Raw genomic sequence first — 14506 nt, forward strand, 5'->3', positions numbered from 1 at the left:
ATTTTCTTTATCTACATATTTCCCTTCAGTGTTTAAAGTGTTTAAATTTACCTTGATATTCATTTTTGCTTTAATCTTTACGTATCTTTGTTTTTGTTTTTATTTTTACCTTTGGCTTTATCCGTTTCGTTATCTATGTGCATACTCATCTTTACTTTCATTCTTGAATTTGTCATTTTCTAAGTGTTAGTCTTTAACCTTTTATTAGCAAGTTTTTGTTAAATCAGTACCATATGCATACACTCAAGAGGCACTTGTTTTAGCCCCAACCATTTCCGTTGCATCATTTGCGTTGCACCATTTCCGTGTACAATTTCCGCTGAATTTACCAATTTACTCCCAACCAACCAACCGCCGCTAAAGAAGTTTCACTTCAAAAATTAATTTTAATTTTTTTAGTCTGCATAGAGGAAGCTGAACTTTGCTCCCTGTGCGACATGCCTTAACCATCTCCAATTGGGACCAACATTTATATGTGATATCTGTGACCCGGGAATTACCGATTGAGGGGGTGAGACGGAAAAAATTCGTTCATTTGATTTTTTTAAGGACCGCCCTAATATGTATATATATATACATATATAAATTAGAATTAAACTTTTCTACAATTCTAAATTCAACGTTTCTTTTCATTCCAGTACTCGTAGATAAGCTATTTATGTATGTACATATGTATGTTCACGCTTAAAACACGCATCAAGTCGAAAGCATTTCGAGGCTAAGTAGACAACCGAATCGAATGTGACTTTAATGAGAATTGCATTTCATTTGCACTTAACGGCTAATGCACAAAGTGGAGACGACATACTCGCTTAAACACACAAATAATTTCTACAACATACTACGCTCTGCAAATGCGAGTATTCGTCACCATATTCTGGCCGCAATTGTGTGCACAAAAACTCATTATTTTAATTAACTTTCTCTTGAAGTCACCACCACCTTCGCAGCAGAAACAACCGGACGACCGAGTAACGCTACGGACGAGTACTGCAGCAAGCATGTTTGTCAGTGCAGCCATTTTACCCGTTTTCCGGCTAGATTTAGCCGGTTGCGATAGCAAACAGCCGGAGAAATTTCGATTTAGCCGGCAGCCGATTTGTTAGCCGTTTTGCAGGAAAAAATTAGCCGTTTTTAGCCGATTTTGCTATTTGCCTTGTTTTCTTAAATTTCAAATATGTATATATGTTTCCATTTTTGACTAAGCGACCCAAAATCTGTTAGAAATGGCTACTAGTCTTATCGTGGAGAAAATTTTCATGTCAGGCAGGGTTGTATGAAATTGGGCCGATTTCGTTAATTTTTATTTTAAACGAAGAAGGGATTTTCTTCATAAAATGTTTGTTATAAATGTCTTAATTTTAAGTGTGAAATTTTATTCGCAAACTTAGAAAATAAGAAATTGTTTCACTGTTAAGACACTTAAGATGCGTTTGTGTTTGGATATAGTGCCAACAAACAGAATAAATATTACATGTAGATATTGTCTTCCCAGATGGGGCATCTTCAATTCTGCCTAAATTACAAAACATCATTTTTGCCCACTCCCAAAGGTTTAAGGTAAGGGAAAAATCGATATTTTCAAGCACTATGTACACATATGTATTTTTTTAAACAAACTTTTTTGCTGAGAACTTATTTAAATTCCAAAAAACCGAATGCCAACTTGCATTAAAGGAACCAACACGGAAGTGAGTTAAAATGAAAATAAAAGAGTACAAATTTCTATGTAAAGCCAAAAACTCTCTGGGAAGCTTACGAGACATCTGCCGGACATATGACCGGTCATCTAAATGGGAGATCTGTAGTCTTTTGGCATCCCATTTTGCATCAGAATTGAAGGGATTTCTGGAAAATCTGACCAGTTCTTTTGTGTAACTGTGATTTTGCATCCCTTGTCAACATATGGCCTCTGTTGATTTTAACTTAAGGTCGTTGTTTTACTGCCTTAAAATTGAAGGGAAATTTTTACAGCGTTTTTTATGTGTATTGGTTTCTATTTGAGTGTATTGGGAATCGGTCAGTCTGAAAAGGCCTTGCAGGGAAGACAATAGGTTTGTTCGTCGAAAATCCAGGGAGAATTATCACTCAAAATATCAGATAGTAAGAAAAAATGCTCTCAAATTCTCTCTCATGTAGAGAAACTTGCAATTTTCTGTACGAACGCAAATTTGCAAGTTTTTCTGCCAGCTAGTGTCCACGGTTGCATTTCAAACAAAAGAAATTTGTATAGAATTTTTAAAATTCTTTCTGGGGGGCAAAAAACTGGATCTACGTGTATATATCTGGTCAGTCCGACTTTCTTCAACATACGTTTCCATTTCTTTGTCGGGTTTACGATATCGACTCTGGTTGAGATTGCATTCCGATTAAGAATACAGTTTTTTTTGCCGAGTACCTTTCAAATCATTGGAATTAGCTAAATTAATTAAGTAAACAAGTGTTAACTTACATTCTTCATTTTAAAATCGCTCCAGTTTGTAAATTTTTAAATTTAACGAACTTGTTTATTCAAATTATCGTCGACAAAAAATCCAACCATGTACCACAATCATATGTTTTTCCTAATTGCAAATTCTTGCTGGCAAAATTTTTTCCGGCTCGAATTCGTAACTTCTATCCAAATAGTCTTTTACTCGTGATTTATTTAAATAAAACTTGAGAAATGTAGTTGAAACATTTTAGCCGTTTTTAGCCGGTTTTATTTGCCAATTCAGCTGGTTCGTTCAAAAAGTTCTGGCAACACTGATGTTTGTACCCCACAGCCGGCCATGCAGTCAAACGTCTGTCCAACTGGCAGCCATTCACTCGTTTTGCAAAATTCAACATTGAAATTACATACATACATATATGAAAGTAAGGTGATTGTAGTTTTGCCATTGCGAATGCATGTGCAACGCGTTGAATATTGCATTCAAATGGAAGAGCAAATGCATTTCACTCATTTCACATGCATCCACATAGATATGTAAGTACGAGTAGGTAAGTATGAACTAGGGATGTTGCGAATGTAAAATTTCAGATATCGGTGGATGCGAATATGGATGCGAACGTCTGAAAACAAACATACGCATCAAATATTTTTAAGAAATAATTTAGGTAATTAATTCATGAATTTTAGGTTGGTAATTTTTAATAATGTTTTATTTTGTTTAGTACTTCGATTAATAATTTAGAGCAGTATATTTCCAGCCGGTTTTTTAAAGTGTCATACATTAAACCTGCACCACCTAATAACTGATTATTCGGTGCACTTGTAGGAGGAAACGATAAATATCTGCCTGCGAAACTTTAAAATATTGTAAATTCGTTTCGATTGACGCTCCACCAGTTGAGAGAACTTTCAGTTAATTTACTTTTTTTTATTGCGGTACCAGAATTTTTAACGTACATACATATGTAATATATAATAACGTAGATTTCACATTCGCCCTGAATTCTTATTAATTAATTCTTATGAATTGATTCTTATTTGATTTGTGATCTTGGTTGTCAACTTTTCACATCTCTTCTATCTTTACTGCGCTGCGTGCTAATTTTTACAACTATGACAAAAACAAAATAAATGTGGTTGGTTTTGACCCAATGTCGCATATCCACAGCGAAAACATATTGGTTGCAATTTGTCATTTTGTTTGCCAGATATATGTACGATTTATCAGTGCACTTCCACAAAATTCGCATTCGAAAGACCTCCGCTTTAATTATTGCGAATGCGAATACAAATTCCAATGTTAAAAGAAATGCAAAAGCTCCGAATCCAAATATTCGCAACAAACCTGGTATGTGCCTACTCAGATTGTTTGCAAGCTTTCTACATTAGGACGGATCGCGAGGAAAAGGTAGGATTAAGCTTACCTAATTTGAAGAGGAGATATTGAGCTTTAATGAGATCACTTCTATATATTCAAGGATTCACTGAAGGCTGCAACATTTTTAAGCATGAAATACTCCTGCTAGCTGGTGTCTATGCATTTAGAAACAAGCCGCACGAATTTGGAAAAGGAACTTGGTGAATGCAACGTAAATGGTTTATCCTAAATATATAATGCTTTAACACTATTTCTGAGTTAAAGAAACATGGTTAGCAGCGGTTAAAGATAAAATTTAGATTACGACAAAGATAAAGGTTAAGATGAATATGTAGACGAGGGAATTGATAAGGAGAGGTTAGGTTTGGCTGCCCCCACGCAGAGCACGGAGCACACTGGGCTGGAAAAGCCCGTTGTGAAACCACTGGTCGACGCAATGTGTTTCTTTCCCTCCCTTAGTAATTAAAAAGCCGAGGACGTTCGCAGAGTTCAAGTCGGCTAAACAATCTAGAAAATACTTGTTGTATAGTCGTTTGCGCGTGTTGGCCACGGCGGGACAATGACAGAGATAATTTTCGGTGCCCTCCTCCTTTTCCTCGTCTCTGCAACTAGGACAAAAGTCGTTGGTGGGGTATCCTAACCTTTTTCTGTGTGTTCCCGTGATTACCTCGACTACGATCCTGAGAGAGGAGCGGTCTAGCCGAATGAGAGCTATGGATCTCTATACATCAATATTTGGCCAAAGTTTCCTGGTATTATGGCAGGTGGTTCCAACCAGGTGGGCTGTTTTTATGTACCTCCTCAATGAGTTCCGGCATTATGAGCTGAATTTACTTCAGATATTTCCGTCCCTTTCCTTGCTAGCTTATCCGCTAGGCAGTTGCCAGGAATGTGCCCAAGGACCATTACAACAGTCGAGGACCATTTTGATGTCAGCAGGTTGACAGCCTTCCTGCATTCCATAGATTTGATAGCGGCCTGGCTGTCAGAATAAATAGCGATAGGTCGTCCTGGAGGGGCGGAGGTTATGAATCATCGAGCCGCCTCCATTATGTTGTTTATCTCTGCTTGAAAAACGCTACAATGCTCCGGCAAGCGAAAACTGAGGTTTACCGCAAGTTCGCTGAAATAAATTCAATAAATGCAATCGCAACAGTTACTGAGCTGTTGCGCCTTCTGAACGTGCCCATTGAAAACGAAAAACGTGGAGCGCATACAATAAAGGTTTAATTGAAAATAATCAAACTACATAACATAGACCTAAAATTTCTACAGCGAAAGTACAAATTTGAGATCGATTTTAAGCAGTCGTTATTCATATACCCACTTATATACATATATTACTTTTCATATCAATTCAAGTCTATTACATGCGCCCCATGCTTTTCATTTTTAATCTCATAAATTGTTTATAATGACATTTGCTAAAATTTCAAAATCGAAAGTTATAAAAACAAATTCTATAGGACTGAGAAATTCTATTTTCTACTTTTTAGTAAAATTTTAAAGGCGTGGTATATTAAACAGTTTTTTTTTATGTAATATATTTTCTACTTTTAGTCTTGTCTGTATAAAATTTTGCAACAGATATTAAAATAATTCAACGATATTAATAGATTGCTGCTTACACATATTAATATGGCACTCCCAGCACCCAAAAACACGTTAAAAGACCTTAAAAGGCTTTCAAACGCTTCAAAACGGCCACTGGAGCTCAAATTAACCAACTGGTCCCAAAATGCTACGAAACTGATTAGTTTTGGACTATTTATGCGAACAAAGTTAGTGCCCAAGTGCACAAGTGCGCTTGGCCGTAACTAACATAGTCACTGTATTGCAAAAAGTCGTGACTACAATTATTTTTTTTGTTCATAAAACCACGTGAGGAGTTGAAATTCGATGAAATGCATTATATTAATCAAAAATTGAATTTTGAAAAATATGATAAAAGGAAAGGTTAGATACAAATATAGACTTATAGTAGGAGATAGAAATAGAGATATGGATGATGAGACATAAATAATGATCAAAATGATGATTAAAACATATTATGTTCTTCACCTTACTTCACCTCACCATATTCACCTGAACTCAACTCACCTCCCTAACTAAACTTAACTCGCCTGACTTTTGCTCACCTTAACTCACTTACTTACCTCAACTCAACTAGCCTCACCTTAACTGACGTCAACTTACCTCATCACAGCTCAGTGAATCAAATCACAACTAGCATTGATTTCAAAATTTATAATTTGATCAATTTAAAATCAATTAACCCAGACTAATGTTATGTTAAGTTCAGTAGATCAAAGCATGAAACTATGTTTCTGAATTACGGAACGATTAAAAAATGAATCAAGAGGAGTTTCCGTTACGTGGGACCAGTTGGCAAGTTTTGTTCATTGAACTTGGGATCAGCCACGTAAAACAAGCTGTCAGCGAAAACGAGCTTTGAGAGAATTTTGCATCATAAAAACATAGTTTTCGTATATCTTTTATTTGTAACCCGGTTTGAAAATGTAATATATGTAAAATGTATCCCTGAAAGGGTCCTTTTGAGTCCGCTGTTTTTCCTTAACATCATATTGGCCTAAAATCTATTTAAATATTTCACCAGTAAACTCACTAGTCGCAGTGTATACTCGACTAAATAAAAATTCTTTTTTTCCGACTCGGTCTAATGTTCTTGTATGCGAGTAGATCGATGGGTACAAGTACCACCGAATTTAGCCAAGCGCATTTGCGTTTACGTTGCGGTTATCCTTTATCACAAACTAAATCGTATTACGAACCTGTCATGTGAAATGTCAACCGTAAAACGTTTGTTGATTGTTCATTTCACTTTTTCACTGCATGCACACACATATGCAGTATGCACAGCAGGGTGGCTCAAAAATACATGTGAAAAAGTTAAGTCGGATTTTTTATGCTCTCACCCACTTTTTTTTAAATCACAAAAAAAAAACATATATACTTTCTGATCGAAAAATATTGATTCTCAAGAATTACAACGAAAATGTTGAGTGCTTTGAACGACCTCTAAATATTTTTTGATTTCAAAAAATAAAAAATAAATAAAATAGGGGTATATTTTTTCGATATATCCGAGGGGTGAGAGCTTTAAAATTCCGACTTTACTTGTTTTGGACTACCCTAATGTGCATATGCATAAATATTTGTAGACCTGTAAATGCATACGCAGTTGTATACTTGTGCTGGGCTACGCTGTCCCAGTACTAGCAATAGTAGGTAGTATTGCTATGGTTTCATCTCAGTGCCGAATTACTAGGTGTAGATTTGTGTGTGCACATAATTTTGCATTCACACGTTCAAAATTGCCATATACCGCACGCATTTTATTGTTGTGGATTTTGATATTTTCTGGAATATGCATTCGGAAAACGACAATTACATCAATGCATGTGGATTGTAGTGTATGCAGGCGTTAAGGCATATGGGACCTGTGTAACAGAATTACAAGAGTATGCACATATGTATTTATATACTCGTAAATACATATGTATGTATATGTGCATCTGCAAATTTCGCAAGTTGATGTAGAATTTTCATAAATTCAGTCGATTTCATTCAATTTGATATGGTTAAGTAATTTTGAGGGATTATGTAGATTGTTATTAGGTGTTCAACTGGTAGTATTGCTGTATCTACTAAAAAAAACTATTATTACACACATATTTGTATATTAGGATGGCTCAGATGCTCAATGTTCAGTTTTTGATTTTATAGTATGAGTAATAATACGGCTTTTGCGATATTTTGCAAGCATGAGTCCTTCGCATTAAGTCACAACTTAGTGCCGCCATATTTTTTTAAATTTGGAGATTCACATGTAAAAGATACGCCCTAGTGAAAAGGTTCTCTTGGTTTTATATCTTACAATTATTTTCTTTAAGTCTCATTGTTGTCGCAAACTTGAATGGCTCAGCTGACAGGCTGTTAGTTTCACTAGCCTTCTTCATTTTCAGATGCGAAATTGCTATTTGTATTTCGTCATAGTCTGGTTGTGAACGGGGGTTCATTCTTCTTTCCTATACTCGTTTTAGTTAGTCTCTTTTGGATGGGTGAAGCCGAGGCATTTTTTCTGTCGACCAGCATTTTATATTCTTCGCACTCACGTATTTCGGTCTCCCTATTTTTGCTACAAAAAATACGGCTCGGTTTCCCCATCAGCTCCCTTTTATCGAACCCACATAGCTCGAGTTGAGCCCGATCACAGCGTTGCCCTATATTTGGCGACGGTACGAAATGAACGCCACATTTTTCGGCTTCTCAGAGTGCCCTCAGAAAGCAGGGGTATGCTGCACAGAGGCATATGCATATCTGGGCTACAACAAGATTATTGATCGTCGGATTCAATGTACGTCCAAAACACAGGAAGTATAACTACCGCATATCACAACATGATTGATTTATCATTTTCCGATCTGGAGACAGCCATGCAGCTTAATGATTTTTTTTTGCTAGAACCAGTCTCTGCATGATAAAATGTGTTTTTTGAGTAAATCGGTAGCCCTCAGTTTAATCTGTGGTCTGCTCCAGCACAGATGGGTTTATAGCTCAGCAAGCTCTGGGGAAAAAAACCCCCTATTGCAAGGTCCATCTTTGCGGTATTCGACCATGGACGCTGAAAGGACAAATGGGCTGTTTTGGGGATTGAAAGTTGGAGTCAGTGCACCTTTTCCTAGTCAGCTGCCTGCTTTCATTGGACTAAGATATAAACATCTGGGCTCTAATTTCATTAACATTTCCGAGGAACTCTCTAGAGTATGCATCAGCTGTCTGGATTTGTGGCCAGTTGGCAAAGTTGTATGCGTTTCAACATCCAGTGTTATCACCTGGCAAAGTTTTGTCTGATTTTAAAACCATTGATGAAGCCACGTGCGATATTTACAAATTTTTGGATCGCATCTATCGTTGACCTTTATTTTCGAAAATCAAAATAGTTTTTGATAGACTTTTCCAGCCGGCTGAAAAGAATGCGTTCGAATCTTTTATAAGGTGTCCAGCATACAGGGAGGCTTAAATGCTGACTGCTCAGCTTTCCTTTGACTACCAAAAGTGCTATATTCCGATGTTCGATGGATCCAGGTATCTTATTTCTTTTATCCTGTCAAACGTACCTACCTACCTGTAGCTCGGTTACTTAGGATACATTCACCTCTTGTTTGAGACGGTGTTATAGTTTTTTCAACGCAGACTTGTAGACTTCATGTATAAGATTCAGACTGTTTGACGCTGGCTCTTTGTGTTTTCTTCTTTGCTTCGTGGCACTCCTTTCCTATCAAATTTTTAAGAAACTGTATTAAGGTGTCTAAGAGTACGCCTTCTTTGAATATCTCGTCATCTCTCTCACTGACTTCCACACTCTAGTGGACTAGGACCCAATATTGGTTAGCCGAAGCTAGCCTTCTTATAGCATCCTTACAGACCGTAGGGCCTTAATAGCTGCCTGACAATGTAAAGGTTTATTTATCTCTTTTGCTTCCTCTATTGCAAAGACCTCTGCTCTATAGATACTGAAAAAATCTGCTAGCTTAAAGGACCTATGCATTTTCCTTTCAGTTCAGTATACTGAACCGAGACCGGGTGTTTTAAATCCAAGCAGCCCGAGGCATAAATCCTCGCAGCAATTGTAAGGCACCAATGGTAGTGATCATTGAGCGTCTGTAAAAACACCCAGTATCTTATCATATGTCTTCGTTTTCGTTCCTGCCCACTCTACTACTTAATATTCCTTGGCATAATATTGGCTTAACGGTAGCTTTGAATATTCCATGCGATAAGCCGGGCGCAAGACCCCCAAGTGCAGCCGAACCTCTGCTTAAATGCATATAGTGCTGTAGTAACTTTTCTCGCCCGCTCATCTACACTGAGTTTCCGCGACATTTTGCTGTCCAGATAAATTCCAAGGTACTTCATGCTTGGCTTTGGTTTAAGAGTGGTTTCTTCCAATTAAGGTTTATTACAAGCTGAGATCTTGTATTTTCTGGCGAATAATATCATGTCAGCCTTCTCAGTCCTATATCTGTAGCCCAATCACTAATAATTTTCAGCATCTGGTGCGCCAGTGAGCTAAGATTCATTAGATATTTGCCGCTTATAATAACTAGACTGCGGATATTTATACAGAAAAGGAAGCCTCAAAATATGTACCACATAACTATAAACCAAATGTATACAAATATATTTATTTTTCTTATAGTTATGTGGTTCATATTTCTAGGCTTCGTTTTCTGCATAAAAATCTTCTCTTCTGCATAAAAATCGTATCTTCTCTTCATCTGCATAAGCTCTTAGGATGGCTGCTCGTCCTTTTAGATTCGTCAGTTATTTATAAAGACAAACGTCCACAGATGTGGTGATGACACCCCTCCCTGTATTGTGTCTCTATGCACCTCATCTAAGCCCTATTTCGCGGAGATCTTTCTATAGCCCAATGTGTTGCTTGTTTGTTTCGAGGCGTTGTTAAACGCTCCAGCTATATCAAGGAATACTTCTAAAGTTTATTCTCCATTTTTCATGGCTCCTTCTATCCATCTATTAACATTGTGGAGAGCTGCATCGATTGATCTGCCTTTAGTATAGATGTGCTGCGCTTTCGAGAGTTGTCTCCCACATAGTAAATATACATATTTTTCTTGATGTGTAATATTTGTAAAATTTTTCTGCAGAAATGATGTTAGGCTGATAGGCCTATAAGCTTTAATGTCTACATGGTTGATTTTATCTGACTTTGGCACCAGTTGTGAGGTCCGCCATGATTTAAGTAGATAATTTTGTGGAATGCAGCCTCTTTATAGTTCACATAGGTATTCTAAAGTCTTACTTACAGCTGTTTGAAGCATGGCTGGGAAAATACCATTCCTGCCTATTGATTTGAACACCGTGAAGGTGTTTAGCCAGGCCAGTAAACCTTCCACAGTCAGATCTTACCCCTCGTTTTCCACTCCTGTTGGCTTCGGCTCTGGAACTCCTGCAGAGAAGTGTGCGTTGAGCAACATCTCAAGTGATTATCTGCTTTTCTGGGGCAATGCTCCTTCCTCAGCCGTAATAAGTCCTTGTACTATAAAACTTTTAGAGAGAAATTTCCTTAGCTTAGCGGTCTCGTAGAAAATCTCGATGTTACCACATTCGTTATTAAAAGATTTCACTGAATTTGGCTAATCAGTTAGTCTTATATTTCTGAACTGCTCTGCACTACTTTTAGAAAATTTATTATTTCAATTTATTTTTATATTTTTGATTTCCTTTTGCATTTGACTATATACCCAGATACATAGATACACAGTGCTAAAAGTGTGGAAACTGAAAAATTTTATTCCACCTTATCTACTAAAATAATTGGAAGATATTTAAATTCACAGAAATACATCAGATACTGAATACACCATTGGAAATTTTTTTTCTAAACAAGCATGTTGAAGATATTTAACTACTTACCACTATTTTACCCTTTATGGAAGCCGCATCTCTTCTTCATATGTCATTCGTGAAATCCTTTTTTGAAATATCATTAATCTGTAGTCCATTGCGTTTTTGAACAGTGCATTTAAAAATGTAAACAATGATATTTCTGAAGGCATCACCACTGTCAACACAACAATTGACATTTTGACATTTGTCGCAGCAGTCAATTTGTAAAAGTTTCGCGCACTTTTCTCACAAATAAGCACGCAGCACCATTGCTCTCTTACGCTAGTCCTCTCATGCGGCACTCACAGCATCCTGGACGTGCAGCAGAGAGGAGCTAACCAAATTCGCAAACATAAGTTGGGGCGCCGCGCAAGGCGGGTAGAAATGTCAATGTGACAGAGCGGCAGAGAGTGCTTGATTTTAGCTAACAAAAATGTAAACACGAGCGACAGACAAAAGACTTTTTTCGACGAGAAGGGCACTGTGAAACCCGTTATGTGGTTAGTGGCTGCTTGTAGACCAAAGTTGGAGACGTACAATACGGCGAGATGAAAGGAGTGAATACGCGAAATTCCATTGTGTGGAGCGCCAGCCAGCCAACGATTAGCAGCAACGACGGCGACAATGTCTGACACAATAGAGACAAGGTGGAAAGGCGCTTACACCACACACCGCGCCTGGGACTTTGCCCATTGAGGAGGCTAGCAGCGATGACGAATTCAAACAGGGATTAAGTATCAGGACACAACACAAATATTTAACCAAACTGATAGTAAATTTTGTAATCGGATATATTGAATCTGACGCGAGCAGTTTGCACAAGTAGCTCACGCTAAGTTTTTGCTAAGGGATAAGAAGCGACTATACGCGCGCCGAGACTGCGATTTCTGTGGGGACTCACGACAAAGATTTGCACATATTTCTAAATTTTTTCTACCTTCACTTCTTGAAATTCACCCGTTTACACTTTCACATTTCTAGGAACATTTATCCATGGCTATCGGCCTTTGCAATTTCATTGCAATTTAAACATTTTTGCATTAAAAAATGATGAAAATATCACAAAAAGTCCTTATTTGGTTCGATTTGATTAGAAGTCGCGGCAGCAGCAGCGGCAGCATCGGCACACAAGAAAACACAAAAAACAACTAAGGACACACACTCACTGACTGACAAGTGCGCTCAGAGGCTCGCTCGCGCTGCTTTGTGTTTTTGTCAAAGTGAACTAAACCAAAGTGACAGCAAACACAATCGACAGTTTTAGCAGCGATGATGACGGCAGCGACAGCGTCAGTGGCCGCACAGTGGCTATACTCATCGACAGGCTCCAGCATTGCGCGAGCTGGCGGCGGTAGCGCCAAGGAAACGCGACAAAGCAAAAATCTCAACTCGCCAAAATCATTTCACCACATTTTGTTGTGACGGGAGGGGGCGAAGAGAGGGTGTAGAGCGGCAGGGTGGTGTGCGTATTGACACGGCTGTCAAAAATGAGCATCCAACAGCAATGCAATGCCGTCAACTATCCGGCACTCGCGGCATCCAAGATAGACAAGCGTGCCGCTCAGCTCCTCATCAACACCCACCCATCAGCTGGCGCCTGCTAAGCATTCGATAGTTTTGTAAAACATTTCACAATAGATAACTATCAATTAAAGTACTAGTAAACACAAGACACCCTCAGAGCGCTACCTGTCTGCTACCTATATACACAAATATTAAACGTTTGTTCAATTTCGCCACCCATCCCAACCATTCCAACAGCTAACAACTGACGTTATTTTGTCAACCGCAGCATTTTTTGGATTTGATCTCGGTTCATCTCATTTCAATACCGCTCAACTCATTGACTCATCGCGCGATTGCGGCGTTAGCATGACATCAAGTGTCGAGAATTGTCGCTGTAAAAGTACACCGTTGAAATGTGCGCGCCCACAATGCCCACTCTCCTTGGCACAGCTGCTCGTTCGGGGAGAATTCTCGTAAGCATCCTTCAGTTGTCGCTGCTGCTGCTGCAGCCACCGGCTGAAGGCGAAAACATTTCATCGGAGATGTCTAAATTGACACTGGAATATGATGAGCGCATGAGAGCGGGTGTGTTGCCCGTTGGCAGGCTAGTTCGTTCAGGCGTTGACAGCTAAGCGCCATGTCGCTCCCATTGGAAGGTGTCCTTTTATTGATTTTTCCAAACATTTTTGACAGTTGTCAAAAAGTACCGCTACTGTGAGTATGTGATTGTTGTGCTGTATGTAAACGTCCTAAGATGAAATGAAGAGCAAGTGAAAATTCGAAGGATATTATTAATTTGTTATTTAATTTTTAAGAAAAAAGTGTAAAATATAAATGCGAGCTTTATGTAATGGTCTAAATTTTACTAAATTATTAAGTAAGTTTCAGGTATCTATAAAAAATATAAAGCCTTCAAGTACAAATGTTTGTTTATACGCATTTGTGTGTTAGTCGGCCTTCATTCATTATCCTGAAATGTTTACTACTCACAAAGACTTATGAGCACATTACTACACTGAGAGAAACCAACTTTGAAATAAAAGTAAGAAAGCTGCTGAAGTGATGAAATTTGTGCCCATTTGAGTTCGTGCTGCTTTAATCATATTTATCCAACTTTATAAATGCAGACCTTCGAAATAGAGCACAAATTGACTACAGTCAATATACTTTTCTTCTCAGTTGATTAAATTTTAATAAATGTATATCCTCACCTGAAATGCAAAAAGACGTAACAAACATCATCGTTGAAATGCAAAAAGTCATAACTAATAAAAAATTAAAAATTAATTTTTTTATTTATATGATGGATTTCATCGAATAACAACTCCCCACAGCACTTTAGAAAAAAAAATTTAAATATTAGTTTCACGGGGTTCTGTATGGCTTTCGGCATACAGAGGTGGTGCAAAGGTTATGATTGGTCTCAGCGCCTACCCAATTTTTGAACTTGAATACATAACCGATGCTCAACTTGCTTGACGCATCAACCTACGATGCTCAACTCGCTTGACTGGAACTGTACAATGCACACAATATAGCAGTGGCATGTAGCTGATTTTAAAAACTCACTGCAACTGCTACTGCGCTATTGTACTTTTCGCTTATATATTGCATTAATTAGTGCCATTTTAGGAAAAGTTTTCGTTAAAAGTGGTAGGTACACTCGACCAAGGCGTTGTCCTTCAGGTCCTTCTGAACTTGGTCCTTCCATTGTGTTCGTGGGCGCCCTACATATGGCTGCCGATTCGAAGGAT

General features: G+C 38.0%; 1 protein-coding gene across 1 annotated transcript in view; it reads right to left on the bottom strand.

Annotated features, from left to right (window-relative positions):
* Positions 1-12325, bottom strand: part of LOC118737979 (homeobox protein homothorax) — a 615436-nt gene extending 603111 nt beyond the window's left edge. Inside the window, exon 1 of the mRNA XM_036468825.1 lies at positions 12184-12325. The gene's annotated coding sequence lies outside the window, so the exon portion shown is untranslated. The remainder of the gene's footprint in view (positions 1-12183) is intronic.
* Positions 12326-14506: the final 2181 nt, after the last annotated feature.

Source organism: Rhagoletis pomonella, unplaced genomic scaffold (genome assembly GCF_013731165.1).
Source record: "Rhagoletis pomonella isolate Grant_MI unplaced genomic scaffold, Rhpom_1.0 Rhpom_scaffold_00004, whole genome shotgun sequence".
NCBI classification, from domain to species: Eukaryota; Metazoa; Arthropoda; class Insecta; order Diptera; family Tephritidae; genus Rhagoletis; species Rhagoletis pomonella.